At 39.7% G+C, this 25,065-nt stretch overlaps 1 long non-coding RNA gene across 4 annotated transcripts in view; it reads left to right on the forward strand.

Moving 5' to 3' along the window:
* LOC106992985 (uncharacterized) overlaps positions 1-25,065 on the forward strand; it is a 143,969-nt gene that overhangs the window by 42,872 nt on the left and 76,032 nt on the right. For 3 of the 4 annotated variants that reach the window (XR_013402760.1, XR_013402763.1, XR_013402761.1), the window contains exon 3: positions 15,658-15,776. This is a non-coding gene — a long non-coding RNA (uncharacterized LOC106992985). Of the gene's footprint in view, positions 1-15,657; positions 15,777-23,601; positions 24,936-25,065 lie in introns of those variants that run through there. The other variant, XR_013402762.1, reaches the window with a different exon arrangement.

Here is a 25,065-nt window from a genome sequence, read left to right on the forward strand (position 1 = left end):
TTTGCTCTTTCTCTTGGATCACTTGCGTTGGTGGAAGATAGCAACCATGTCATTGAGAGGTGAAGCCAGCTGGACTTCCTGAGTAGAGTGGGAACTTGGGGAACTTTCCTGTCTTACAAGAGGTTTGTAAAATGCACCAATCAGTGCTCTGTAAAACGCACCAATCAGCGTTCTGTAAAATGCACCAATCAGCTGGAGTCTAAAAGTAGCCAATTGCAAGGAGGATTGAAAAAAGGGCATTCTGAGAGGACAGAAGTGGAACATGGGCAGGGACAAATAAGGGAATAGAAGCTGGCCACCCCAGCAGCAGCAACCCGCTAGGGCCGCCTTCCACCCTTTGGAAGCTTTGTTCTTTTGCTCTTCACAATAAATCTTGCTGCTGCTCCCTCTTGGCGTCCATACCACCTTTAAGAGCTGTGACACTCACCAGGAAGGTCCGTGGCTTCATTCTTGAAGTCAGCGAGACCACGAACCCATCAGCAGGAACCCACTCCCGATACACCATAAGACACTTAAGGAGCACTATGGAGGGGCTCACATGGTTGAGGAACCAATTTCTCTGAGTGAGCCATCCTGGAAATGGATTTTTTAACCTGAGGCAAACCTTCGTATGATTCCTGCCCAGCTGACAGACTGACTGCAAAGTTATGAGAGATCCTGAGCTGGAACCAACCACCCAGCTAAGATGCTCATCAATTCTTGACCTACAGAAATTGTTAAAGAATAAATGTTTGTTGTTTTATTTTTATGTATTTATTTATTTTGAAACATGGCCATACTCTATAGTCCAGGCTGAGTATAATGGTACAATCCCTGCTCTCTGCATCCTTGACCTGCTGGGCTCAAGTGAGCCTCCCACCTCAGCCTCCGGAGTAGGTGGGACTACAGGAGCACACCACCATGCCTGGCTAATTTTTAAGTTTTTTTTTTTTTGGTTTTTTTTGTAGAGATGAGGTTTCTCTCTGTTGCCCAGGCTGACCTTGAATTCCCGGACTCAAGCAGTCCTTCCACCTCAGCACTCCCAAAGTGCTTGGATTACAGGCGTGAGCCACGGTGCCTGGCCTGTTTGTTGTTTTAAATTGCTGAATTTGGGGATAATTTGCTATGTGGCAGTAGGTGCACTCTTTTCCATGAAGCATTTAGTGTTACCTATAAGTAAATGTTGAGCATTTATTTTTTAGATATTGCTTTAAAAAATGCCAAATTATTACTCTGCCTAGGGGACCCACATATTTAACCCTGGAGTATTCCTCAGATTTCTCCAGGTTCATATCTGCTATGGGCAGTAATCTTTCCAACATACTTCTGAACTTTTGATTGTTTTATTTTGTTCATTTTTTTATTTAATTAGAAAAAAATACAAGTTGCCTATGCTTGATGCTGTGGGAATATGGAAACATGGAAAAAATATGGTCTCTGTCTTTAAATAATTTACAATCACTTTTCTTATGTGGCGCCATAATAGGAGAGACAGGTCCTGAAGAAAGGCTATTTCCACTATGCAAGAACCAGAAATGCAGCTGGACTGAGCTCCATTACTCACTATACAAAGTAACATTTTATCACACAATAAAAGGAACTCAAAAGTTTCTCAGTGGTTCTGAAATAATTGCCAGACTTCCATTGGGGTTTTTTTTTAGAATTAAGTTATATGTTGCCATTCAGTTGTGAATCCCATTTGGATACATTCTAAAAGCCTAAGATGCCTTATTTGGAATCAGTGAATATTCACAAAGACTCTTAGATGTTGAGATTTCAGGGAATAATTATATATATGTAATTTCCAATTAGATATGTAGACCAATAATTTTTTTTTTAACCAAGGAAGAACATAAAAAACAGGACAAGCAAAATCTTACTATCTGTGTCATCACTACTGCATACAGGAGAGGACATTTTAATGCTTCTCCATCCTCCAAAATGGAGGAAGGGCATGATTTCAGAACAGAGGGTAGTCCTTTATACTGAATGGATTTAGTTCACTACATTACCCTTACTTTTTTCATTTTGCTGGGCTAATGAAAATTTTACTGACCAACACACTCTGACATATAACAGGTATTGAAAAACTACTAGCCTAGGGATAAGTCTGGCTTTCAGCCTATTTTTTAACTAGAACTCAAGCTAAGAATGGTTTTTATATTTGCGAAGGGTTACAAATTAAAAAAAAAAAAGGAGTATGAGACAAAGACTTTTTGTGTAAAATATTTACTATCCAAGCCTTTACAGAAATATTTGCGGATGTCTTGCCTACATCACCCTAGAATTATATCCCTTGAGGAAAGACTCTGATGTTGGTACAAACCATTGAGGCTACTACTGAGTAGTTGTCACCATCAGGGCTAGTGTTAAGGAAAGACTGAAGTCAAGGCTACTTTGGTATATTCCAAAAAGTGCCACTAACTCTGAGATCTTGGGCAAATCACTGAATCTCAGTAAGCTTCAGTTATCTCATTTGTAAGTTGATAATAGTTGAGGTCACTTCCAAATCTAAAAGTCTGTTTCTAGAATACTAATTATCTTCTATGGTTCACTCTCCTTTATATTCAGTTTTTCCCCCTGAATTCAACAACTAACAAGATATTGGTGATCCCTCTTAATTTCCTCATAGGGTAGATTTCTTGGACTTTACTGTTCACTTTGAACAACGTAGCTTTTCAGAAATGTAGTTGATTTACGTAATACGGAAAATTCCAGGAACAGAAAACTATTAGTGGTATTGGCAGATTCTAAAGTATGAAACATTCTTAGTAGGTATGGTAATTAAGCAAAGGTAAGAAACACACATTTACTCACTTCTAAAGTATTTCAGATCACGAATAAATCTTAGATGTAGGAACACTGATAACCTACCAAAATTCAAAATAAGTAATTCTTGAAATCCATTTTGTTTGATATAAGTATAGCTACTTCTGATCTGTTTGTTTGTTTTAATTGGCATGGAGTATATTTTTCCATTCCTTTATTTTCGGCCTATGTGTGTCATTTTAGGTGAAGTGTGTTTCTTGTAGGCAACAGATCATTGGGTCTTGATTTTTGTTGTTGTTGTTGTCATTGTTTTTTATTTGAGACAGAGTCTCACTCTGTCGCCCAGGCTGGTGTGCAGTGGCGCAATCTCAGCTCACTGCAACCTCTGACTCCCCAATTCAAGCAATTCTCCTGCCTCAGCCTCCCAAGTACCTGGGGCTACAGGGGCCCGCCACCACACCTGGCTAATTTTTTATATTTTTAGTAGAGACAGGGTTTCATCGTGTTAGCCAGGATGGTCTCAATCTCCTGACCTTGTGATCCTCCCGCCTCGGCCTCCCAAAGTGCTGGGATTACAGGTGTGAGCCACTGCACCTGGCCTGGGCCTTGATTTTTAATCCATTCAACCATTCTCTGTCTTTTGATTGGAGAGTTTAGTCTATTTACATTCAGTGTTATTATTAATAAGTAAAGACCTACTCCTGCCATTTTTTATTTATTTTCTGGGTTTTTGTGTGTGTGTGTGTGTGGTGTTTTTTTCTTTCCTTCCTGTCTTCCTATTAGTAAAGGTGTTTTTCTCTCATGGTATGATTTAGTTTCTTGCTTTTTATTTTTTGTGTATCCATTATATGTGTTTTGACTTGAGGTTACCATGAGGCCTGAAAATACTGTCTTATAATTCATTATTTTAAGCTGATAATACTGTTTGCATAAGCAAACCAACAAACAAGCAAAAAGAAAACTAATGAAGACTATGCCTTAACTTCTTCCCTCTGCTTTTTAACATTTTAACTGTTGTTTATATTTATATTTTATTGTACTATGTCTTGAAAAGTTGTTTTTTTGATTGGTTATTTTTGATTGGTTCATTGTTTAGTCTTTCTACTTAGGAGTAGTTTACACACCACAGTTACAGTGTTACAATAGTCTGCATTTGTCTGTGTATTTAATTACCAGTGAGTTTTGTATCTTCAGATGATTTCTTATTACTCATTAACATTGTTTTCTTTCTAATTGAAGTTTAACATTTCTTGTAGGACAGGCCTTGTGTAGATGAAATCCCTCAGCTTTTGTTGGTCCGGGAAAGTCTATTTCTTCTTCATGTTTGAAGTATAATTTCACCAGGTTTATTATTCTAGGGTAAAAGTTTTTTTTTTCCTTTAGTACTTTAAATATGTCATGCTACTCTCTCCTGGCCTGTAAGGTTTCCACTAAAAAGTCTCTGCCAGACATACTGGAGCTCAGCCCATTGTATGTTATTTGTTTCTTTTCTCTTGATGCTTTTAGGATCCTTTCTTTGCCCCTGACCTTTGGGAGTTTGAGTATTAAATGCCTTGAGCTAGTCTTCTTTGGGTTAAATCTGCTTGGTGTTCTATAACCTTCTTGTACTTGGTATTGATATCTTTCTCTAGGTATGGGTTAGTCTCTGTTATTCCTTTGAGTAAACCTACCCTTGTCTCTTTCTGTATTTCTTCTTTAAGGCCAGTAACTCTTAGACTTACTCTTTTAAGCCCATTTTCTAGATTTTCTAGGTGTGCTTTATTCTTTTTTCTTTAGTCTCCTCTGAATATGTGTTTTCTTTTCTTTTCTTTTTTCTTTTTTTTTATTTTATTGAGACTGAATGTCATTCTGTTGCCCAGGCTGGGGTGCAGTGGTACAATCTCAGCTCACTGCAACCTCTGCCTCCTGGGTTCAAGCAGTTCTCCTCCGTCAGCCTCCTGAGTAGCTGGTACTACAGACGTGCACCACCACACCTGGCTAATTTTTGTATTTTTAGTAGAGATAGGGTTTCACCATGTTGGCCAGGATGGTCTTGAACTCCTGACCTCAGGTGATTCACCTGCCTTGGCCTCCCAAAGTGCTGGGATTACAGGTGTGAGCCACTGTGCCCAGTCCTGAATATGTATTTTTGAACATCCTGTCTTGAAGCTCACTAATCCTTTCTTCTGCTTGATCAATTCTGCTATTAATAGAATCTGATGCATTCTTCCGTATGTCAGTTGCATTTTTCATCTCCAGAATTTTTGCTTGATTCTTCTTAATTATTTCAATCTCTTTGTTAAATTTATCTGATAGGACTCTGAATTCCTTCTCTGTGTTATCTCAAATTTCTTTGAGTTTCCTCAAAACAGATATTTTGAATTCTTCGTCTAAAGGTTACATATCTCTGTTTCTCCAGGATTGGTCCCTGGTGCCTTATTTAGTTCATTTGGTGAGATCATGTTTTCCTGGATGGTCTTGATGCTTGTGGGTATTCGTCGGTATCTGGGTATTAACAAGTTAGGCGTTCATTGTACTTTTTTTCAGTCTGGTCTTGTTTGTACCCATCCTTCTTGGGAAAGCTTTCCAGATATTTGAAAGGATTTGGGTGTTGTAATTGAAGCTGTATCTGCTTTAGGGTGTACCCCAAGTCCCATAATGCTGTGGTTCTTGCAGACTTGTAGAGGTACTACCTTGGTCATCTTGGATAAGATCTGGAATAATTCTTTGGATTACCAGGCAGATACTCTTGTTCTCTTCCCTTACTTTATTCAAAACAAACAAAGTTTCTCGCTCCCCCCACCCCGGCACCCCCGTCTCTCTTCTGAGCTGCCTGAAGCTGGGAGAGGGATGACATAAATACCCCTGTGGTCACCACCAGATCTGAAGCCAACACAGCACTGGGTTTCACCCAAAGCCCGCAGTAATCACTGTCTGGCTAACACCTATGTTCACTCAGGGCTATGGAGCACTACAGTCAGCAGATGGTGAAGCCAGCCAGCCAGGCTCATGTTCTTCTCTTCAGGGTGGCAATTCCTCCTCAGTCCCAGGCAGGCCCAGAGATGACATCTGGGAACTAGAACCTAGAGTTGGAAACCTTAGGAATCTACCTAGTGCTCTATTTTACTACAGCTGAGCTGACACCCAAGCCACAAAAGAAAGCCCTTCCCATTCTTCCCTCCCCATTCCACAGCCAGAGGAGTCTCTCCTCGTGGCCACCACTGCTGCAAGCCTGTGGCACATATTCCCTAGCTATCGTCAATGTTCAGTCAAGGCCCAATAGCTCTTCAGTCAGTTTGTGGTGAATGCTGCCAGGCCTGGGACTCTTCCTTCAGGGTAGTGTGCTCCCCTCTGGCCTAGGGTATGTCCAGAAATGCCGTCCAGGGGCCACGGTCTAGAATCAGGAACCCCAAGAGCCACTTGGTGCTCTGTCCTACTGTGGCTGAGCTGATACATAAGCTGCAAGACAATGTCCTCTTTACTCTTCCCTCTCCCTTTCTCTTTTTTTTTTTGAGACGGAGTCTCGCTCTGTCGCCCAGGCTGGAGTGCAGTGGCGCGATCTCGGCTCACTGCAAGCTCCGCCTCCCGGGTTCACACCATTCTCCTGCCTCAGCCTCCCGAGTAGCTGGGACTACAGGCGCCCACAACCGCGCCCGGCTAATTTTTTGTATTTTTAGTAGAGACGGGGTTTCACCGTGGTCTCAATCTCCTGACCTTGTGATCCGCCCGCCTCGGCCTCCCAAAGTGCTGGGATTACAGGCGTGAGCCACCGCGCCCGGCTCCTCTCCCTTTCTCAAGCAGAAAGAGTCCTCATAGCCACTGCAGCTGGGAATATTCTGGGTTACACCTGAAGCCAGCACAGCTCTGAGTCTCACCCAAAGCCCATGGCAAGTCCCACCTATGTATTGCTGCTGATTATTCAGGATCCAAGGTCTGCTTAGTCAACAGGTGATGAATCCTGGCAAGTCTGGCTTCTTCCCTTCAAGGCAGTATGTTCCCTTCTGGCCCAAGGCATGTCCAGGAGCTAGGGCCTGGAAGAGAGCCTCAGGACTCTGCCTAGTGCCCTATCTTTCTGTGGCTGAACTGGTATCCAAGTGGCAGGACAAAGTCCTCTTTAATCTTGCCTTTCCTTTTCTCAAGCAGAAGGAAGGAATCTTTCCTAGAGCTGCAAGCTGCACTTCCTGGGGTTGGGAGAGGGGTGGTGCAAATGCTCCCTTGGCCACCCTGGCTGGTGTCTTACTAGATCTTGTGCCCCCCAAGTCCACTGGCTTCAAGCCCAGCACAACACCAGGACTTGCCCAGGAATTGGAGTCCTTGTGGACTAGACTGCTTTTCAAGTTTATTTAGGATCACACAGCACTTTATCCTGTGGTGGTAAGAACTCAGTCAGTTAATTCTCCTCTGGCTAGGGCTGCTCTCCTCTGGCTGGGGCTGCTCCCTCTGTGGGCTGGCTGAGTTCTGCCCCATGTTGCTTTCCACCATGACAGGGCAGCACTGAGTTCCAGTGCAATGTTTCACAGTCATTGTGGCCTCCTCCCAAGCACACACATTATCTGTCTGTGCCACATGGCCATTGCCAGGGGATGGGGGTGGGAATAGCACCAGCAATTCAAGACTGTCTTACACTCTTCAATGCCCCTTTCAATGATATGAAGTTAAAGCCAGATACTGTGATTGCTCACCTGATTTTTGGTTCTTATGACGATGCCTTTTTATGTGGATAGTTGTTCAATCTGTTGTTCCTGCAGAGAGGACAATTGGTGGAGGCTTCTATTTGACCATCTTGCTCTACCTCCTCCTGCTCCAAGACTGCTTGATTCAATGTCTGAAGAACACCGTTTCTGTTGTTTTCCTCTTCTTAGCATGTCAGCTTTGTACTTAGTATAAGGGTCTCCTCATGGTCACCAGATAGCTGCAGCAGGTCCATGTGTCACAACCTGACATGATAAATTACAGCACACAGAGAGAAGCTATAACTCTCCTGTATCTTTTTTAAAAAGTAGAGAAACCTTTACCAGAAGTCTTCTAGCAGACTTCTCATATCTCCTTGCTCAGCACAACCATATCTAAAACAATTACTAGCAAGGGGAATGGGAGAATCATGATTGGTCTAGACCAGTCAGGATTTACCTCTTTGGAGAAACCAGTCTCTCCTGCTGCACATGGACACATAGAAGGGAGTGGGTACCGGAACAAAAGTAAAATTCCTTAAATAAGGAATAACGGGGGATGGATGTGTAGTAGATAGCCAATAGTATCATATATGGTTAGTAAAGTTTCATTCCACACACACTTACTGTCTTAAAAAATGCCCAGCCAGGCACAGTGGCTCATGCCTGTAATCTCAGCACTTTGGGAGGCCAAGGATTCTTGACCTTCTTTCCTTCTTTACTATGGGTTTTTAGTGAAAGCCCTAAGAAATAGCCAGTACATACCAATGTTTTCTCTCTCTCTCTCTCTCTCGACAGGGTCTCACTATGTTGCCCAGGGTGGTCTCAAACTCCTTGGCTCATGTGATCCTCCTGCCTCAGCCTCTCGAGTAACTGGGATTATAGATGTGCACCACTGCACCTGGCTCAACATTCTTATTCTTACCATTTTCCCTAATACTAGAGTCTCAGAAGGCTGTGCTCAGGTACAAAGTGAAATGTTGTTCACCCACAGAACAAGAGTGACCATCCTCTCAGCGTGAAACAGTGGGATCCTCATTGTTGTTCCGCTCATCCAACTCCACAGTTTTAGGGTTGTTATTTGCAGAATTCCATATTCTGGTAGCAAATTCTTTATCATTTAGGTTATTTTCAAATACAAACAACAGAATGCCCTAACTCAAATTGTCTTAAACAATGAGAATTTTTGTTAATCAGATAATAAGAAGGCTGGAAGTAGAGTATTCCAGCAGTTAAATGACTCAGAGCTTTTTCCACTTTTCTATATTGTCATTTTCAGCATATTGACTTTGTCCTCAGGCAAGCTTCTCTCTTGGCTACACAAGGTTCAAATAACCTGTCCTATGTGATAATGTCTAGTGGAAGAAGCTATGAACAAATATGGAGTAGACAACAAACAGTGTTTACTACAAATGACTAGATAGAAGAGTGCTGGTGATTAGAGCTAAGAAAGCCAAATGGTGCACCTCATTGGAAGCAAAGATGGTTGTCAAAAGTGGTAGGAAATTGCATCACTTAGAATGCTTTCAGCTGCAAGTAACAGAAAACCCAACTCAAAGTGGTGGCTTAAACAGTAAGGAAATGTAGTGGTGCACACAACTGGAATTCTAGAGGTAGAATAGGCCTCGGGTTTGGCTGAAATGCAGTTCAAGAAGGTCATCAAGAACCCAAGATAATATCAGGCCTATCCTAAGGTAGTTTCCTACTGGTCATAGGATGATAGTAACAAATACAGCTACATGCTTTGCTCATGCCAGCAGGGGAAAAATTCCATCTCTTTTTAAGAGTGAGGAGACTTTTTCCTTAGCAGTCTTTTTGACATGGCTCATTGGCCTAGATACTATTACATATCTGTTCCTAAGTCAGTTAACTTTTTTTCTAAGGGAATGCCATGTGCTACTTGGTTTAAGCATGGGTTCCTAGACCAGTTACAGGCAAAGAAGATTTTCTTGATTGAATCAGACTTATCTGAGGCTGTCTCAGTTGCTGGGGTCAATTCCTTAAAACATATGGCTACTGTGCAATGTTGGAGGGGTGGAATATATGTTGAAGAGATGACCTCAGTGTCTACTACACAAGTAGAAGCCAACATTAAGGAAAAAAGGAGAAATGGCAAAGTACAAACATGAAAGAGAGCAATTCAGAGTGCGGCTTTGGCTGGAATATGCCTTTTTTTGCATGACATAGCCGGGTTGACCCCATGCAAAATAGAGGTTTCAACAACCAGTATCTAACATCTTTCACCTAATATTTTATCTGTATATATGATTCAACAGTTGTCTTTAATTATAATTCAGTTTCTGTAAGTTCTCTATAATCACTTCTTAAAAATTAAATTTCCTGCCAGCATTCTAAAAATGGCAATATGATACTCACACACACACTATGCAAGTACTAAGTATTTTACAAAATTAAGATTTCTTAATTTAAATGTCTTAATATAAATTGTCAATAATATTTATAGAGAGTTCAGTGTAGACATAGGTTTACCCTGGTCCCTGAAAGAATAAACATTTCACATTAATTTCCATTCATAGTAATTTTCAGTCAGACCTGTGACTATCGGGGATGCATGTACAACTATTAAGATCATAGATTTGGGAGCACATGTAGGGATCCTGATATTTCATTTTATTATTTTATTATTTTAACTTTCTTTTTTGAGACAGTCTTGCTCTGTCACCTGGACTTCGGTGCAATGGCACAATCATAGCTCACTATAATCTTGAATTCCTGGGCACAAGCAGTCTTCCCACCTGGGCCTCCCAGAGTGATGGGATTACAGGTATGAGCCTCCACACCTGGCTAATTAAAAAATTTGTTTTTAATAGAGATGGGATCTTGCTATTTTGCTCACGCTGATCTTGAACTCCTGACCTCAAGCAGTCCTCCCACCTCAGCTTCCCAAAGGGTTGCGATTACAGGTGTGAGCCACCATGCCTAGCCTCATTTCAATCATTTTGGAAAATGTATAGTTTTGTTCTTAAAAAGGATCAAGAAACTCAGCCTGTGGTCCCAGCTACTCAGGAGGCTGAGGAAAGAGGATTACTTGAGCCCAGGAGTTTGTGGCAATAGTGTGCTATAAATGTGCCTGCAAATAGACACTGTACTCTGGTCTGGGCAATATAAGAAAAGAGGTTTAATAGAGTCACAGTTCCACATGGCTGTCTCTAAAAAAAATCAAGAAGCTCAAACTGAAAGACTTTTTATTCCAAAAATGTTTTATTGTCATTATCCTATTGTCTTTGAAAGTATTCTGTGATGACATTTACATTTCAAAATTAAGAAGAGGAGAGCATACCTCTTGAGTAGCACAAGAAGGAGAAACTGTCAAACACTGATGGGCTTCTACCATGGTAGTTCTGCCTTTTTTTTTTTTTTCAGTGTTATTTGAATCTATGATGTTGTTCATGAGGGCTTTGGAGTGATTTTTTTCCCTAAAACACAAATCTGATCATCTTGTTCCTCTGCTTAAAATGCATCACCTGCCACTCACAGCCCTCAGGTTTGATCCCACATTCCTTTGCCCAGCCACAAGGGCTATGGTGAGAAACCCCTACTTAATTTCCACTTCGTGCTCTGACTCACCTCCCTGCTGTCTGTCTGTATTCCAGCCACGTTGATAGATTACTTGCAATTTCTCAAATGAGTCAAGCTCTTTCATGCTCTCCCAGGAGCACCTTTTATCCCTCTTTTCTCCTAATCATCTCTTTTCTTTAGGATACTCTTACAGTATTGTCTCTTCTGGTTTAGACACCCCTCATATGTATAGCCATATCACTCAGGGCTGACGTGTTGATATGGTTTGGCTGTGTCCCCACCCAAATCTGATCCCAAATTATAATCCCCATAATCCCATGTGTGGAGGGAGGGACCTGGTGGGAGGTGATTGGATCATGGGGGCAGTTTCCCCCATGCTGGTCTCTTGATAGTGAGTGAGTTCTCATGAGATGTGATGGTTTTATACGTGTTTGACAGTTCCTCCTTCACATGCCCTCTCTCACCTGCTACCATATAAGACATGCCTGCTTTCTTTTCTGCCATGTTGTAAGTTTCCTGAGGCCTCCCCAGCCATGTGGAACTGTGACTCTATTAAACCTCTTTTCTTTATAAATTACCCAGTCTTGGGCAGTTCTTTATAACAGTGTGTAAATGGACTAATATGCATGTCATTGCACTACTCACAGCACACTGTTTTGAAGATGTCTATTTACTGATTCTTTTTCATGTCCTTGCCTTTGTGTCTCCAGAGCGCAATACAATAATTGGCAGCAAATAGGCAACTAAACATTTATTGGATGAATGAATATAGTTTTTTTCTTATATTTGCTAATAACTAAATAGCAATGATTTGTTAAGCAGCTTTTACATGCAGGCACCATAGTAAATGCTTTATATTATTTATCTCATTTAATTTCATAGTCATTATGTGAATAGGAATCACTATCCTCATTTTTGCAGATGAGGTAATAGGTCTAGAAACATTCAGTAATTTATCTAAAATTAAGTGACAGAGCTAGGATCAACCCTACATCTGTTAGGTTCCAAATCTTTGCTTTTATCCTCCATGCAACACATTATGGAGATCCTTCCTGATACCCTAGGTGAAGAAAGGGACTGGAAACTCTGGTCTGATGGCCTCCAGGATCAATATTCAGTGGACTCCATTCAGTGTCCAAGGGTGGGATGGTGCTAATCTCAGTGTTATTCTAGGCAAATATTCAAGCAATAAGCAGTGCTCTAAGATAAGTAGGCACCATTTCCATGGCTTTAGGGTTATCATTTACCTTCCAAGAAGAATGCTAGGTGGAGGCTATGGGTATAAGATGCAGTATTCAGTCTTTTAGGAGACAAGATCCAGAGCTAACAATGCATCAGATGCCCAACTAGGAAGACTAGGTCTTAGAATAAGTCTCCATCCCAAAAAGAGTTGGAATACTAAGTAAGGAACTGAGGTTGCAGCACAGTGATAGAAACTTAGCCAACATGGCAGCGTTAGGGACTAATATGTGGTCATCCTGAACTTGTCACACAGCAAGTCTATGCCAACAAGGAAAATTCTAAATTCTATTTATAATATATTGAATACTCTAAAGTATTCCCTACCCTAGACCCAGGAATTGAGCAATTATATGTGGGGGTAAATGACAGACCCCAGTGACGTCCAGAATTGGAAACAGCCTATCTCCCTGGTGAGTCAGGCAATGAGTCAAGAGAAAAAATATGCTGAGCAGCTTCCTAGGTGAAGAATTCATGTCAAACAGTTGCTAAATCAGTATTAGAAAGAGAAAGCAGCTTTATTTATCCTAAGTTAATCCTTCCTGAATTTTTAGAAAACAGTCCTTAATTACATTCTATATTGACACTTACTTTCTTGCCTTATTATATGTAAAGGAAAACTAAAGAATGTGTGTTTTAAAAATCTGATTATTTCTTTCTCTTACTAAAAATATTTCCCCTAAGAGGTCTTCTCTTTCTTAGAAGTAGCAAAGAAGATTCAAGTTATTTTCCTTATGTCATTAAGTTTTGTTTATGTGTTCTCTTTTGATGTTTTATTTCGAAAGTCCTGTACAGAAATAGGACTTTCCTTTACTTCATCATCAGTTAGTTCTTGCCTGGCTCCAAGTTTCTGCAATTCCCTTCTTCCCTCATCAAAGGCTTCATGGTCCTAACCATGAGCTGAACTTATCCTACTGTCTAATACACAACTTGAACAGAAGAGATTTAAGGGATTGTAGCCCAATACTATGGGATTCAGCATCAAGTCACCCATGTTGCCAGGCCAACTCTAACTACCTGCTCAAGTTCTGATTACAGTCTGTCTCATCCTCCAAGACCCACTTGTGTACCTGCTTGTGCTTCAGTTTAGTTAACGGAGTTTCTGCCTTGCTTCCCTGTGGCTGGTACTGACTCTGTTATTGGTTTGGTTTCCTCTCAGATTCATATTTTCTCCCATTTGGGGCACCCCACTCTGAGTATCAGAACCCATAGCATCAACTGTGTGAATTTATCGATTGTTATACTCTTAGGTATCATGCTGCCCTATAATTTCCCCCAGCACCTTGAGTGAGGATTGCCTACCCCATCTCTCCCATCAGGCTCTGGGTGATCCCACCTGGTCTGATGGGTGGCTCTAGTTCTAAGTGCTGGTGCCTCAGAAGCAGCTCCATCATGAAGCAGTTAACCCAGCCCCTTATCTAGATTTGACTTTATCTTTAGTTAAGGGAGCTTCCTGAACTTCTAGCACTTGATGAAGCAATCTAGAAAATTTGAGGTTAAACATTATTTTAGGGTAGAAATAGTACAAACATAAATAGAATAACAATATCACAATTCACAATTCACATGCTAATTTAAGTAAAGTATTTTAACTTGGAACTCTATGTGGAAGACTTCAGTCACTTCCAAACACTGATATCTTGGGACTTGATGTAATCCTACTCACATATGTTTCACATTATACAGTGTAAAGGGAAGGGCGAGTAACCATTTTCTTCAAATGAGAAACATAACTCAAAAGAATAAATTTCCAAGCACATGAAAATTAATTTGCATACTCTTTGGAGACAGAAAGAGTTTCTTTTCATTAATTCCAGTACCCTTCAAAAATGAAAGCATAAGGAAAAATATTGTTTCTTCACTGTAAAACAACGTGACAGTCTTCAGCCTCATTTTCTCTGCCTCTGCTATCTCAGCTTCCCACTAGCTGAGTTCAGGATCTCTGCTGGCAGGTGTAGTACTACCACTCTCCCCAAACTGGTCCAACCTGGAGGCTGGATATGCTAAAGAGCTCTCAGCACAGGCTGACTCTACCTTCACTAAGCTGAGTATCAAGTCATTACCCTTGGGTTGGTAGAAACAGAGTGTTCCTTTCAACAAACACCTAATGTGCCAGGTTCTGAGCCAGGCACTGGGCAAAGGCAGATCCAGGTTTTGTGTGGCCTGAAATCATGTACTTTGGAGGCCCTTACTAAGAAAAAAAAACACTTAATTGCAGACCAAAATTGGTATGAAAATGAATAGGAGAAAAAAAATTGTAACAAATTTAATTTTTCAAAAACTGACAAATGCCACTAAAAATTACAAAATCCAGAAAAATGATATAATGTTTTTATTAACTTATTATCTGGCACATCTCTGTTACATTTTTCTATATTTTTGTCTGCATATTCTTTAACCATCTTTTCATATAACAATAATTATGTAAATTTTTTTATAGAAATAAAAATAGTTATAAGAATGACAATGTTAAGCCAGGTACAGTGGTGTTTACCTATGGTTCCAGCTACTAAGGAGGCTGAGGTGGGAGGATTGCTTGAGCCCAGGAATTCAAGACCAACCTGGGCAGCATAGTGAAGATCTATGTTTAGGGTTCAAATGCTCAGAATTATAGGCATACTCTACAGATAGTTGTGTGTGATATTGAAGTCTGGCAATACCAGGAACATAAGGTGATATCAGTGGATAGGTAAAGAAAGAAAAGGGATTTGAAAATGTGAGGTCAACCAAGGCAGATAGAATTTATGTGCACCTAATCATAGTTTTTGAAAACCATTTGCAGAATTGGTGCAAAAAAATTAAGGCAAGATTTTTTCTTTGATTTATTTCTTTTTTTAAATCAGTAGCACAAGGAACTTTGGCAGTTTGTTTCTCTTGGTAAAAATAAAAATGTCCTTTAGATAATATTCATGTTGATTATAATGAATGATACAAGTAAGTAAAATAGAACTAAGTCTGTATTTAGCATTAGAAAAAGAAAAAGTCCTTAAAAGAGTTCTGAGAGAAGTCTTAAAGATGTGCTCCAAGTTGTAGCTGCAAACAGTTTTCACAGGCCTCCCACTACTGCTAAGTCTGTAAGTACTGAACCATATGTTTCTCTCAAGTATAAAAATATGAAGTTGTAAATTTTACTAAGAAAAATTCTGTTTATCGTTATATCTGTTGAGTAGACTCCCTATTGGAAAATTGCATTAGCTAATGCCCTGCGAGTCATACCCACCAATGACATATTGCTCATTTTGTTTTTTTATGGTACTTGACTGTACTGGAACATCATGGTCTGGAAAATTATACTACTTGTTTGTACATGTGTCTTGGGCTGTGTAGTCATTCTAGCTACAAAATGTTGCAACATACAACTACAAATGTGCTAGATGTCATGAGTTCTTTACAAGATTAAAATAAAAAGAGATAATATGGTATTGGACTCATTTTTTATTTTATTTTATTTATTTTATTTTATTTTATTTTCTTGAGACAGAGTCTTGTTCTGTTGCCCAGGCTGGAGTGCAGTGGCACACGATCTCGGCTCACTGCAACCTCCGCCTCCCAGTTCAAGCCATTCTCCTGCTTCAGCCTCCCAAGTGGCTGGGATTACAGGTGAGCGCTACCACACCAGGCTCCTTTTTGTATTTTTAGTAGAGATGGGGTTTCAACATGTTAGCCAGGCTGGTCTTGAACTACTGACCTCAAGTTATCTGCCTGCCTCATCCTCCCAAAGTGCTGGGATTAGAGGCATGAGCCACTGTGCCTGGCCTGGACTCAATTTTACCAATCAAATTAATGTAGCATTTTGGTTCCATAGTTTAGTAATTACTTATATTTACTATAATTTTAATTGACAGAAAGTGGATTATGGTCAGTGCTCAAACTTACCTATACTTTTAGACAATGCTGTTCCATGATGTATGTTTTAAGTGTATCTTTTTAATGTAATGTGTTCTGGAACAGCCAATAAAAATTAGTCACATTTAATTCTTCATAGTTTCAATGCCCTTAATTAATGGGGCCCTTACATTTTTTTAAGTCAAAATTACTTTGGTCTAAGATAAGACAAACCCTCCCCCAAGGCTACATATTTCATCTTTTTGTCCAGTAGTTTTACCAGTAGGTATAAGTAGAGAAACTTCTCTATTTTTTCCAGTCTACTTGCTTAAGCACACTTTGCTTGTGGTGTAGGAATCTGGTTGACCCTGGCAAAATTACAAAAAAGAAACATTTGTCTTAGATGCCTGTCTCTTCTTTCCTAGAGGCACACTTCCCCACAGGGGCCCATCTCCAGCACTCTGTCCTTCTAGATTCTTCCCTTCAGTTCCTAATACCTTATTCTGTAAAATCACAAATACTATACTTTCTTTCTCCATTTAAGGTTTAGTTATTCTGTGTTTATTTTCTTAGGATCCAAGGATATCCTAGTTTATGTAATTTTTTTAAATGTCAAGGCAGATTTACTCATAGGAGAGGGTTAGAATCGTCATGATCAAGGAATGTAAGAATCTTCTAGAAATAGTACCCTTTCCTCATTCGTTTTGTCTCAATCATTCATTCATTTGACATATATTTATTGAATGCCTATTGTATGCCAGAAATATTCGAGGCACTTGGAATACATCAAATAACAAAACATAAAATTCCCTGAGTTTGTTTTTCATATAACAATAATTTTGTGATTTTTTTTCTATGTGCTCACATTTGTGCAATTTTATCTCTCTTGAGAGTATGAATCATTCTTTTTCATTTTGTAAGTTGTTACTTCAGTGCATGCAATTTGGATTTTTTGCAGTCTGTTTCTGCGGATCATGCTTTACGTATGTCTGTATTACTTGATGAAACGCAATTTAGTGTCTCAAATGTGGCCATGTAAGTGGCCAAGTGACATACTTGCTTCTCACCATATTGAAAACAAAGTGAGAGGCTGACACTTAAAGGTCACCATTTTCATGGAGGTAAGAATATAGATCAGAATTTAGCGAGAGGCTGTGCTCAACACACATATGGCACTGGCAGTATCGTGAACAAATCCTAGACATTAAAATTTTTCCAGGACTCCTGTAACTTTGGACTAAAATGATTACTTAGATGCTCTCTTCCAAATTGCATAGAGCCATTCTCCTAAAGACATTCCATAATGGGACTTTTTAAAAAAATTCAAATGTTTCACTTTCTGCTTAGTTGAATATCACATTAAAAAAAAAACAAAATGAGGCCGAGTGTGGTGGCTCACTCCTGTAATTCCAACACTTTGGGAGGCTGAGGCAGGAGGATTGCTTGAGCCCAGGAGTTTGAGACCAGCCTGGGCAATATAGTGAGACCTCGTGTCTATAAAATAATTTAAAAATTAGCCAGATGTGGTGGAGGCTGAGGTAAGAGGATTGCTTGAGTCTGGGAGGCAGAGGTTGCAGTGATCTGTGATTGCGCCACTGCACTCCAGCCTAGGCAACGGAGAGAGACCTTGTTTCAGAAAAAAAGAAGAAAAAACAAAAGGCAAGCATAAATATTTTGAATGAGGAATTTATCTGTGGAAAACACATAACTCTTTTTTAAAAGTTTAGCTAAGCCAGGTCAATGTGGTTAATCTTGTTTGCAATACAAGAAGCTATGCTACCAAATGTGTACTCTCTTTTTCGTAGTAAAAATGTGTCAATTGTTATTGTGATCATTCTGTCTCAATATAGTCTTTTAAAAAATATCTTTGTCTTGCTACACAGTCATATAAAAACTAGATGTTAAATCAGGTTTCTCCAGATGACCTAATTTAAAACTGGTAAGGCTCCAATTTGGGGACAGAAAATGAATCTAAGAAAATTGTTGTGGTTGTTTTGCTTCAGTTAAGTTGAAGACTGCGTGCATTTATAAGATGCCTGATTTTCACCTAACCAACAACAATAAAATATAGAATATAATAAAGAGAAGAACAGAGAGCGTTTATCATATTTCCTAAACCTTTCCTAAAATATGGCACTCTAGGGAAAAAATTTTCTGCTGGAGTGTTACATGAGAACTTTATAAATATTAAAGCAGAAAAGTAAGTGTATATAATATAATATTTATGGGTTCTTAATTTATAAATGCCAATGTAGTATCTTTTCAAAGTAGCTACTAAAAAAAATGACACTACCCTTCTTCAATAATGAATGAGTTCAGCTCTCCACATCGCCTAGAGGGAAAAGCAATGAATGCGAATGCATGCTAAGTAGCCAGTCTAGGTGTGTACAAAAGAAGCAGAGAGGGAGAAGGGAGGAAGGAGGAGTAACTCCTCTGGTATGAAAAGAACCTGGGAACAAAAAAAGACATTTTCTCTCCTTTGTGCCTACGGAACATATTTTCACTAGCCTTGACTAGGAAGAATAAGAGTATGTTTAAATACTCTTCTTATGGTTGAGGGAAAAAACTGACTCAGTGTAATTAAAGAGCAAAGCCAATGGAGAAAGACTTTTAAGAAATATTTTTAGGCCGGGCGCGGTGGCTCAAGCCTGTAATCCCAGCACTTTGGGAGGCCGAGACGGGCGGATCACGAGGTCAGGAGATCGAGACCATCCTGGCTAACACGGTGAAACCCCATCTCTACTAAAAAATACAAAAAACTAGCCAGGCGAGGTGGCGGGAGCCTGTAGTCCCAGCTACTCGGGAGGCTGAGGCAGGAGAATGGTGTGAACCCAGGAGGCGGAGCTTGCAGTGAGCTGAGATCTGGCCACTGCACTCCAGCCTGGGCCACAGAGCGAGACTCCGTCTCAAAAAAAAAAAAAGAAATATTTTTAAATGTTTGAAGGAGATAGTTTCATTTATTTAACAGTAATTGTCATTTATTGAACTCTCACAGGGTAAGTGTAGCCAAGCGCTGTGTATATTGTTTCATTTAATCTTTATAAGGTAGCATGATTATTTTCATGGTCCATATTAAGAAACTGAAGTTTTCAGAGATGAAACCAACCTAAAGCATTAAGATTTATACCCAGGATTTGCCAATTTTAAAGCCTGTGTCCCAAACATAACATTGGTTCCTCATACAGTTTCAATACTGAGATTTGATTTCAAGTACTGCGATACAATTGCATATGTGGGTTGTGATTTTAAATTTATAAGAATATAATAATCTTAAAACATCTCAGATTGCTAAATTTGTGCTGAGTAATTGGGCCTAAATTTTGGCTTGTTTCTTCACTGTCTTTCCCTATTACACCAAGATCTTTGTTAGAATTTCCCTCTAGAAGTTTCATATTCTCACACACACACACACACACACACACACCAGCTAGAGATATTTTTCCAAAAGTTCAGAATTTTAAAATCATCTTTGAAGAGTTGTCTTTCACATGTTGGTGACTCACATTTGTAATCTATATTATTAACATTATAGAAAGAATAAGAGCTTTTTTGGACCTGCATTCTCTATGCCCAAATTCTGCTATTAAGTGCAGGCGCATTTCATTATTTTCAAAAGGAATTTCATATGCTAGCTGACCTAAGACAACATTATTTTAGTCTTGGGCCAAAATTTGTCTTTGGGAGGCCTCCTATCTTCCTTTGAATGCCGTTCTAACTGCTTCAGAGGTCCTTTCCTGAGACCTTCTTGATGACGCTGGCTGCTCAGAGTACCCCACCCTTCCTTGACTTTTTCCTGCTTGCCCTCATTGATACACTTTTGTTCATTCACACGACAAATATTTATTGACCGTATGTCTCAAGTACAGTGCCAGATGCTAGATATACAGTGATGAGAGAAGAGACATGCTCATTGCCTTCATGGAGTTAATGATGTAAAAAGGAATTAGGTGCTAATCCAATGAATAAAGGTTGCACAAACAAAAGCAACACTGCAAATGTGAAATAGTGCTGGATATTTGGTACTGGGATTTGGCTAAGTCAGGGAAATCAGGCCAGACTTCTTTTTTTCTTTTAATTTCTATAAATTCAAGGGGTACAACGGCAATTTTGTTACATAGATCTATTGCCTAGTGGTGAAGCCGGGACTTTTAGTGTCGCCATCACTTGAATAGTGATCATTGTACCCATTAAGTAATTTCCCATCATCTAGCACCCAAACCTGCCCACCCTTCCAAGCCACCAATGTCTGTCATTCCACACTTTATGCCAAGGTGTACACATTATTTAGCTCAGACTTCTAAGTGAGAACATGTGGTATTTGTCTCTTTCTGAGTCATTTCACGTAGGATAATGGCCTCCAGTTCTATCTACATAGCTGCAAAAGACATTGTTTCATTCTTTTTTATGGCTGAATAGTATTCCATTATGTGTATGTGTATATATATATATATATATATATACACACACATACACACACTATACTTTTTTAATCCAGTCATCTGCTAATGGACACTTAGGTTGATTCCACTTCTTTGCTGTTGCAAATAGTGCTGCAATAAACATATGACTACAGCTATCTTTTAAAAGATTATTTATTCATTAAAAATTTTTTTTAGAGACAGAGTCTTCCTCTGTTGCCCAGACTGTGGTGCAGTGGTGCGATCATGTCTCACTGCAGCCTTGAACTCCTGGGCTCAAGTAATCTTCCCACCTTAGCCTCCCAAGTAGCTAGGACTACAGTGTGTACCATGACACCTGGCTAATTTCCTTTTTAGTTTTTTTTTTTTTTTTTTTTTTTCCCCAGAGACAGGGTCTTGCCATATTGTCCATGCTGGTCCTGAACTCCTGGCCTCAAGTGATTTTCCTGCCTTGTCTCCCAACACACTGAGTTTACATGTATGAGCCACTGTGCCTGGCCAGGTATCTTTTTGATATAATTATTTCTTTTTCTTTTAGTAGATACCCAGGAGTGGGATTTCTGGATCACATAGTAGTTCTATCTTTAGCTCTTTGAGAAATCCCCATACTGTTTTCCATAGAGGTTGTACGAATTTACATTCCTATTAAGAGTGTATAAGCATTTTCTTTGCTCCTTCTTAATAAGGAAGTGACACTTAGCTGCGGTTTGAAGGATAAATTAACACCGGAAAGGGGAAGGAAGGGGCTTCTGGGCTAACTACCCATTTCTCTCTGCATTTTCCAGGCCTGAGGGAATGTGATGGCTCCAGGTTGTCCTTTTATATATTACACATACACACACACACACACACACACACACACACACTGCCTGTGGATTGACTGCTTCAGATTAGGTGGCCAACTTTGACCCACCTTTGCCAACATTCATTATTTTTTGTCTTTTAAATAATATAATAGAATTTTAAAATTCTGACTGATGTAAGACAATATCTCATTGTGGTTTTAATTTGCATTTCTCTAATGATTAGTGATGTTGAGCATTTTTTCATATGCTGCTTGGCCATTTGGATATCTTCTCTTGAAAAATGTCTATTCTTGACCTTTGCCCACTTTGCCCAGTTTTTAATTGAGTTGTTTTGCTGCTGTTGTTGAGTTCCTTCTAGATTCTGATATTAGTCCCCTGTTGGATACATAGTTTGCAAATCTTTTCTCCCATTCTATAGGTTGTATGTTCACTCTGTTGATTATTTCTTTTGCTGTGTAGAAGCTTTTTAGTTTAATTAAATCCCATTTGTCTATTTTTGGTTTTGTTGCTTGTGTTTTGAAGTCTTAGTCATGAATTCTTTGGCTATTCAAATGTCCAGAAGAGTTTTCCCTGGGTTTTCTTCTAGTATTTTTATAGTTTCAAGTCTTACATTTAAGTCTTTAATCCATCTTGAGTTGATTTTTTAATATGGTGCGAGATACAGGTCCAGTTTCATTCTTTTGTATATGCAAGCCAGACTTCTTAATAAGAAAGTGATACTTAGCTGCAGTTTGAAGGATGAAACAGTTTGAAAGATGAACACTGAAAAGAGGGGAAGGAAAGAAAGGCTTTCTGGGCTACCCAGTTCTCTCTGCATTTCCCAGTCCTGAGGGAATGTGATTGCTCTAAGTTCTCCTTTTATATACACACACACATAGGTTGTCTGTGGACTGACTGCTTCAGATTAGGTGCCCACCTTTGGCCCAGAGAGCTGTGGCTGGGTGAGGGAGAGCTCCTGGATCCTGGGCTCCTTAACAAGATCTGAGCTAGTGACAACTTCACTTACTAGAACTATGGCTGTAATAATGCATTTTGGGGACATGCTGCTGCCTCCAAGAAGCTTCCCTAGTTTCCCCAGGCAAAGTGATTGCTCCCTTCTCTTTTTTTCTCTTGTATCTTATACCTGCTTCTGTTGGTTGCACGTATCCCACGGATTGTTTCGTTTCTGTTGTTAACATGACTATCTGCCTCCCAAGTAGGCTGTATTTCTTGAGGACAGAAAATACGTCTTATGTACAGCTGTTTTCCTAGAACCTAGCATAGTGACTGTACAGTGCCTTGAGTAAGCACTCAATAAATGATGCTGAATTAATGAATGAACTGACAAACTACCACTGGAGTACTTCTCAAAAATGAATGAAATAAAGAACAGGAGAGTAAGCACTCTATCCCTTCCTTCTCTTTCTCTTCCCAAGTCACCCCAGAAATATGTGTCCCATTCAACGTTTCTGGCACACATATTTGGCACATGTGACACATGCTATATGGACAGGAAAGTGTGATGGCAAATATATACCAGTCATGGAATGCCCATGCTCAGCAAATACCTACATGGCATTTTAGAGCCAGCCCAAGTCCTGGCATTTGGACTGGGATTGAGTATGGAAATACTATAGGAAATAAACAGCAAGTTCTTATGGTGCCCACCAGTGGTGCAGATTTGAAGTAATAATACAGGGTGCGGGAAAAGAACACTAATTAAGCTGAATGGCTCAAAGAGCAATACCCTTTCTCAAACCAATTCTGTAACAGACCTGGTTCTTCAATTTTCTATTGTTGGCTCAATTCTAACTGTGTCGAGATTCCATCCACTTCTGAAGTGGTTTTATTTGGTGAGGGAGAAATACAAAATGACTACTTGGCCTGGGTTTCAGGTCCCACATGTTGTTTAGTTTTTGTTTTGTTTTATTTTGGATTTTATTTTAAAGAGTCCAAAAGGGCTTCATTACACTGAAATCTAACTACCTATTTATTTTCTTTACTGCTTCCATTCTGCCTGAAGTTAGTTACCATAATAAACGTTGTTCTCCAAGCTGTGCATGTATTATCCATCAGTGCTAGGAAACAGAGAAAGATGTGTTTTCCTGAGAAGACTGCTGTTGTTAAACAAAGCAGCAGGTGTCTTGAATCAGACCATGTGGGCTGATTAAAACATTGTGATTCTCGTCCTGACTTTGCCTTTCATTTCTTACACTTCAGCTCCTACTTCTGATTAGACCGAGTATGTCCTTGGGAGTTACGTGCTTAGAAGGAAAAACATGTAACAGGAAAAATACCTACTTCTCTATAATTGAGGATAATAGTGTTCAGCTTGGTTCATTAACGGGGTATCCTTCTGGTGAAGAGCAGAATAATCCTTCTATCTCTTTCTTCCAGATTGTATTCTGGCAGTCACAGTCCTCGAAGACCCGCACGAGAACCCTTTCCACTAGCTTCTTTTGGTGGCTGGGAGTTTCTCTCAGGGTAGAGTGATATACACAATATGCATTCATTAAACTAAAATGTGTTGAACGAAGCCTCCTCTGGTCCAGGTACTGTACCCAGGACTCAAAGGATCATCGACTGCCAATCACTTTTTGGCACCATACATTTGTGACTTCTGCAAGATGGAAACAAACAGCTGTGCAAAGCTGAAAACGTGAGTGCAGGGCACAGAACTGGAAATAAAAATAAAAGACAACGTTCCTAGATTGTTTGGAGTTTACAAAACAGCCGTGAGGGGGTTATAGGTAGGCAGGGGAAAGATTGGAAAAAACCTGAGAACAGGAATTATGTGTTTATTCACCTTTGCATACCAAGAATCCTAACTATTTGATGAATTATTAATAAATATGTCAAAGATGAGGATGGTATCTTGACTCTAAGAACTAGTTTTTGGAATCTTTTTGGAAAAAGAAATGAAAGTATAATTTAGATCTTATGTATCACAAAACTAGATTAAGCTTTAAAATCCTTTGCTCACACAATGGATTAGAAATCGAGGCTGGGTGAGGTTTAAGGGTTTTTTCCAACAGTATTTTCAGCCCATCGGAGAAAGTGATTTGAAAAACTTTGGTGAAACGGCCTCCTCTCTTTGCACTCAAGAATGGAAAGCATCAACTATTTATTCCTCACAAGGGGCTTAATCAACATCGAGCCCTCTTCTTTGCCCCAAGGATATACACACCTAGAGACAGATGGTGATTTAACCTTAGGAGGGAGGTGTGGGCACCCCTCCCCACCAAACAAGGTTGAACAGCCTTGCTCAACCATAGAAATGTTGCCTCTCAGGCTCAAGTGGAATCAGAATAAGGTAGGACAAGCAATGCCTTATTTCTCTGAAATTTTATTTTGGCTCTTCCCAACTTAATATAATTACCCCAAGTACTCTAACATCCTACCTTTTACTGTGGGAATGAAAGTGAGATTCCAACATCTGTTGTTCCCTGAGTCTCTGCTGAAAGTATGTCTTATGGTTGGAGGCCATAGCAATACATCCTACCATAAAGTAGTCATTTATACAATAGGTTACACATTTTGGAAAACAGTTCCAGCATTTTCACAGTTCCTGCCAGGTCTTTCAAATTCTTGAGAGGATGCCTGCTTATCGTAGTGATTTATCTAAAAGTATTTTGTCACTTAATTTTGAACCTTCTTGTGAGTTTACTGTTATTTTCCTATTGAGTCTGTGGTCCTCAAAATATAGTTGCAATTCAATTAGATTTTATAAACCTTCGTTGAGAGTTTACTGTGTGTCCAACATTGGGATTCAAAGAAGGAAAAGATACATTCCCCTTCTTTAGTAAGGTGTTTCTCAATTGGGAGAGAGACGGACGTATGCCAAAATCTCCTAGGCAGCAG

Source organism: Macaca mulatta, chromosome 13 (assembly GCF_049350105.2).
Source record: "Macaca mulatta isolate MMU2019108-1 chromosome 13, T2T-MMU8v2.0, whole genome shotgun sequence".
Classification (NCBI taxonomy): Eukaryota; Metazoa; Chordata; class Mammalia; order Primates; family Cercopithecidae; genus Macaca; species Macaca mulatta.